The sequence below is a fragment of the Octopus bimaculoides genome, chromosome 24, assembly GCF_001194135.2.
Source record: "Octopus bimaculoides isolate UCB-OBI-ISO-001 chromosome 24, ASM119413v2, whole genome shotgun sequence".
Lineage (NCBI taxonomy): Eukaryota > Metazoa > Mollusca > Cephalopoda > Octopoda > Octopodidae > Octopus > Octopus bimaculoides.
Genome location: NC_069004.1, coordinates 10,448,524 through 10,454,970, shown reverse-complemented (window position 1 = coordinate 10,454,970; position 6,447 = coordinate 10,448,524).

Genomic DNA, 6,447 nt, shown 5'->3' with positions numbered 1-6,447 from the left:
TATGTGCACATTGCTGTCTCTTCTCGGTCTCTCGCTTACATATCAATAATAATTATGAATACGAAAGAAACATTGGAACCTCCCTCATATACATCCATATTCATATAAAACCTCCCTCCCCCTCTCTCTCTCTCTATATATATATATGTGTGTGTGTGTGTGTATGTGTATGTGTATATATATATATATATATATATATATATACACACATACATATATGCACATTGCTGTCTCTTCTATATATGTATGTATGTATGTATGTATGTATACAAGGAGAGAGTGTGTGCGTGTGTGAGTGAATGTTAGGTTGTGTGTGTCTGTGTGTGTGGTGTGTTTCTGTCTATTGGCAGTAAAATACATTGTTACCAGCTCGTAGCTTCGAGATTTCGAGAGCGTGATTATATTTTTGAATGACATTGTAGGGTAGGCGTGAGAGGCCAGACCTGGCCGGTTTAAACATGAAACAGGTAGAATATTTGAGCTTGATATGCTGGTTTAAATGCTAAAGGGCGAAACCAGAAACTTAAATATTTTCTAATTAATTTATTTTATTTAATTATTCTCTCAACGGCATATTTTAATGTCTTTTGCGAAGGCGATGTGCTGGCACAATGGTTAGTATCGGAATACATGCCTTACCATATTTGTCCTGAGTCTATACCTTCTGAAGTCAAATCCCGCCAAGGTTAACTTTACGTTTCATTTCTTCGGAGTACGAGTCAAGGAATGGTTTCAATGATTTCGACTAATCCCGCATCCTCCTCTCAAAAATGTCGGCCTTGTGCATAAAGAAGAAAACATTGTAATGCCTTTGTTATTTCATTTTTATTTTCATTACTAGAACACCTATTGTTCCTCCGTCCCATATAATGGTAGTCTAACAAATCACACAAATAGCCAGTCTTTTACCCTTTTGAACATCTTTTGAAGCAACTTTGACACATTTTCGTCTTCGAAACTCGATGTTCTGTGATATTTGTTTTTGCATACCTGAATTCGATCTGGTTCTATATACACTATCCATTCGATCCTTCGTTATAGAAAGTGACCTTCGAGCCACAGGTATTCTACCTTTTGTACTACCATTACCCTCGTATGCACTCGTCCAAGACGCTTTCTTCTTTTTTGGCGAAAGAATCCGTACTTCTTTTCCAATAGGCGTATCTGCGTCTTTACTCTTCTCACGAACATTTTCGTTTTTGACTGGCTCAAGAACGTTCTCCATAATGGAAGATTTCGGCGATGTTTCGGATTTAAAGGAATACTTCCTCGAAATGTTTTCAAACAAAATTTCTTCTTTTTGAGAAATTTCCCCAATCGATAACCGTAGGCTAGACGAACTTCTGTGGAATATATAATCACTGGAACGTGTTTGCGTGCTTTCCCGTCGTACTGGGTTTGGTGGTAAAATAATACGCGATGTTCTTTTGAGAGACAAAGGTTTTTCTAGACAGAGTGTATTTCTAAATGATTTTCCTTTTTCCAGCTCTAATTCTTGGCGTCTTTCATAAAGAAGCTCATCGAAACAGCTTGATCGTCTTGTTGGAAAAGGCGACCTGGAAACTGACGACTTGGTAAGTGATGAAACTGCAGTTTCTGATTCCGAGTAGTCTCCAGATTTTGTTGCAGTGGACGGTTGTCGTCTGAATATTTGTGTAGGGGGTTCAGCAGGTGAGGCTTCACCTGTACGTGTAGCAGGTACATAAGTCTGAACAAATGCTTCGCTTAAAGATGGGGATCGATCTTCGGTTTGACAATTCTTTGTTGCTTTAGGGATCATCTCAATTTCCGGTGAAACAGGTATTGTTAGATCATTCACCGTGACTAATTCTTCAATAGGATAAGAAAGTATGGTTTGGATGGTTTGTTGCTCTTGCTCCAGATTTAAATACGTTAGAACTGTCTGTGTGGCTACATTTACATGCAACATCGGAGAAGTCGTACACGATATCGCTTCTTCCAAATAAAACAACTTTAAAGCTAAGTTATACTCTTTCTCAGCATCAAATTCTTCATCACCATTTGCAATACCAGCCCAGTGAGCTCTGTTGTTGAGCATCCCATCATATAAAGGCTCCAATTCTTCATGCAGTTCTGAAAAAGATTTATAAATCATTGTACACACAAAATCAATAAAACCAACTTGCATTTGAGGTATTTCGTGTATATTATTGCGATCCATTAACGGCAACAGAGGAATATCAGAAGCTGTTTCCATGTCTCCTTGTGTAAAGAATTCATTAGCTATTAACATGGCTGTCATTTTTTGAAACTCCCATGGCTTGGTAATAGCTATAAGATCAGCTGCAGTCATCATCATGCTAATTAATAATTCAACGCTTTCTTGAGACTCAAAGGTTTTGTTACCGTCTTCGATTTGTTGCCTAAAAAGGTTTCTTTTCTCAAAATAAAGTACGAGGTCTGTAGCAAGAATTGCTTTCTCGATAAATTTGAGACCCTGCCGATATTTTTCAGCTGAAATGTTTCGAAAAATATTTGTATCTTCATTTTCCAATATCATGATACTTCGATTTATATGATGGCATTCCATGATAGACGTATTGTAGAGAGTAGCAAGAGGCGATGCTGTATTCACTTGGAACGCATTATTGGTTCCTCTGTGATCAATGTCATGAAACAAGCAAGCTACTAGCAGACATACTAGTTCAAATTCTTTGAAATATATTTGTAATCTACCGGTGGTCAACATACTAAACATTGCTTGAGTAACATTGACAGCATGCTGCCAATTATGGTAGGGGACAGGACGATAGTTTTTTTTCACGGTTAGTATCCATCTGTACAAATTAAACTTGGATATCTTCAATGAATTTAGAGCGTTCATTTCTAGAAACATAAGAGCACTCAATATAACCTGTTCATTTTCTAAGTATAAAAAACTAATAAAATCGTAGGAGTAAAGTTTATAGTAACTTGTTGTCCGAATGTCTTGATGTTGCATCTCATAAGCTTCTTCTTCTCCGCAAGTCGAGTGAAGCTGAAGCAATTCGTATGCGACATCATGGCTGGATACTATTTTATTGCAACTTTTGTACAAATGGTTGTTATAAATCGCTAGTCCGCAAAAAATGGCAAATGTCTCCAACATATTAATGTCATTTTCACTGAAGATATCAATCGTCTTCCTGAGAAACATCATATAACCAATTACAGTATTGCAATTAGCGTGTATTGTCACGCAAATTATCCAATTTTGTATATCACCTTCCAATGTGATTTTGGTTTTCCTTTTGGTTCTATCATATGAATTACTCAGGCTGACTACATTCACCATGCTAGCACTATTCATATTTCGTTCAATAAGTGATACAAACCTCGGGTCTATAGGTGCATCTTTCACTTTAGTGTCTCCCTTCAAAAATTGTAAAACGTTCGCTGACTTGGTCAGTTGACTTGAATCGTCTGCATTATCACTTAAATAGATGCTGATATTATCACAGTCCAGCATTTTCATGGCGTATTGAAGAATTTCAGATACTAGCTTCTGGAAATGTTCTCCATTTCTCGAAAAACACCGACTGAGTTTCAATAACATTTGATGCCGTTTGTTTTCTCCTTGGGCAGCTTTAAAGAAACGATCGTTGTTGAGATTCAGAGCACAAATTTTCGAAAAACATTCGAATAAGTTTTCATCAGTAGAATCAAAATTATCTTCATTTAATTTATTCAATGCTTTAACTACTCCTATCACACGACCGTTTTTATCGAAAACTGGTACTGAAAGAATCGATCTAATTTGATAGTCAGTCTCTCCCATATTTTTCTGAACGCGTGGATCACGCCATGCTTCTTTAATATTTACTAAACATTCGTTTTCCGCTACGAAACCAACAATTCCTTTGCCAAATGGTAGATGAATTGTGTCTCCTTCTATATTATCTATTTCGCCAAGTTGAGATCTAGTTGCAACATTGCTGGTTCTCGAAATAAGAAATCGTTTTTTACCAAATCCTTGGGTCAAAAGAAGGCTCGTTTTATGACAACGAAGCAAAATGCAGGCGCTTTGAAGAATTTTTTTAGTAACTCTCGTTGAATCAATGTCTGAGTGAACCAATTTGAGTATATCTCTGAACAAATTCATCTTACGAGCAGGTAACTCTGGTTCGGTGTCTTTATCAAGATATACATTTATATCTTGTTCGAGAGACAGTATACTCAAAAATTTTAGGGCAGTTTTTGATAAAACTCTAAGTTTCGAAAAATCGGTTGCTATTTCTTCCATGCCGTGTTCTGAAAGCCAATTATCAACGAATTGTGGGTTGTCATCAAGGAATTGTCTTATGTCTTCTTCTGTCAGATCTGTAGACATTATTTTTTTTTAGTTTATTATTGAAGCAGCTGACAAAATTCTATCGACACGAAGAAACGAAATCTTTTTTACTCACGTATTCCTTTCTATCTATCTATCTATCTATCTATCTATCTATCTATCTATCTATCTATCTATCTATCTTCATTTATATATATATATATGTGTGTGTGTGTGTGTGTGTGTGCGTGTGTGTGTGTGTGTGTGTATACATGCCTATCTATCAATGTATCTATCAATCTCTCCATTTTGGCCTAATTTTCCTTTTTTAGTTTCATTTCTTTCTTTCTCTCTTCCTCTTCCTCTCTCTTTCCTCTCCCTCTTCTCTCTGACTAAATTTCCTCCTCATCCCCCCATTCTTTCTCTTACACATTTCTTTAAAAGCTTAGACATACCACTTTTACTACTAAAACACTCCACTCATTTATGATATCAACCTAACTATGACGTAATATTACGAGATTAATAATGGTTTCACATTTTGGCACAGGGCCGGTAATTTCGGGCGAGTGGGCAAATCGATTACATCGAAAACTGGAGCTCAACTGGTAGTTATTCTATCGATCCCGAAAGGATGAAAAGCAAAGTCGACCTCGGCGAAATTTTAAACTTAGAACGGAAAGACGGACGAAATGCCACTAATCTTTTTGTCCGGCGTACTATCAAGTTCTGCCAGTTTGCCACTCCTATTACGAGATTAATAATAAGATTTATTGAGTTGTAAAGCTTCAGGCTTAATGGAGACCGGTGAGATTGTTTTATGTTCCTGACATACCATATTCAGTTAACAATATGCCGTCGTTCTTGTTGCAGCTGTTGTTGCTGTTGTTGTTGTTGGTCTTGATTGAGCAGACCAATATTCAAAGGCGTCCCGGAAATGATTATCCTGTTTGCTTTTTTATTTTTTGTTTGGTTTTATCCAGGACTTTTTTTTTACATCACGTGTCCTTTTCTGTAAATCATTAAAGTGTGATTTGGGGGATATTTGATCTGCTATTTCTAGCGAGTCGAGCTAGCATAGTGAGGCTTCCTTGCTACGTCATTCAGTAGTGCATATGTATATGTGTATGTGTATGCATGTGTGATTGTAAGTATGTGTGACTGTAAATATATTCATATCTATCTATCTATCTATCTATCTATCTATCTATCTATCTATCTATCTATCTATCTATCTGTCTGTCTGTCTGTCTATCCGTCTGTCTATCCAAACTCATCTATCTCTCCGTCTGTGCGTTTGTCCGTTCGTCCGTCTGTCCGTCTGTCCATCTGTCCATCTGCCCGTCCGCCCGTCTGTCTTCCTATAAGGATTTCTGGAGCAACGTTGTTCGACAGGATGCGTAGTTCGGAGTGCAGAGTGAGTCTCTCCAGGTCACGCCTCAATGTTCTCTACATTGGGAGATCATAGCTTCTGTACTACAGACATGTGATTAGAACGCCGCAGGAAAGAACCACAAGACAGATTCTTCAAACCGAGCGAACGGACAGAAGACCTAAGGATAGACCAAGAACAAACTAGTTGGATGATATCCATAGTTGGTTACACTTAGGAATCCAGCAGGAAAGTATAATGACAGTTGCTTCTGGTAGGTCCCTATGGAGGAGGTGTCTGACAACTCACCCAGGAAACGCGGACAAAGGGGATGGATGTATGCATACATACACACACAAATACATGCATACATACATACATACATGCATGCATGCATACATACATACATACATATATAAATCAAGGGCTTATATACCCCACTATTAGACTCACCCGGGAAAAGCGGACAAAGGGGATACATACACACACATACTACATACATACTTGCATACATACATAAATACATACATGCATACATACATGCATACATACATACATACATACATACATATATACATACATACATACATACATATATGTCAAGGGCTTATATACTCCATTGTTAGACTATTTTCTTTTATTTTTTAACTTTTTTATTTCCAGTTTTCCCTTTTATAATTTATGACACCACGGTCAGGGTACCGTGAAGTCTTGTATAAAACAAATGGAAAACGACCTTTTATTTGGAAAAGAAGAAAGAAAAAGAGAAAGCAAAACAAAAACAAAATCATAATCTTCTATATAT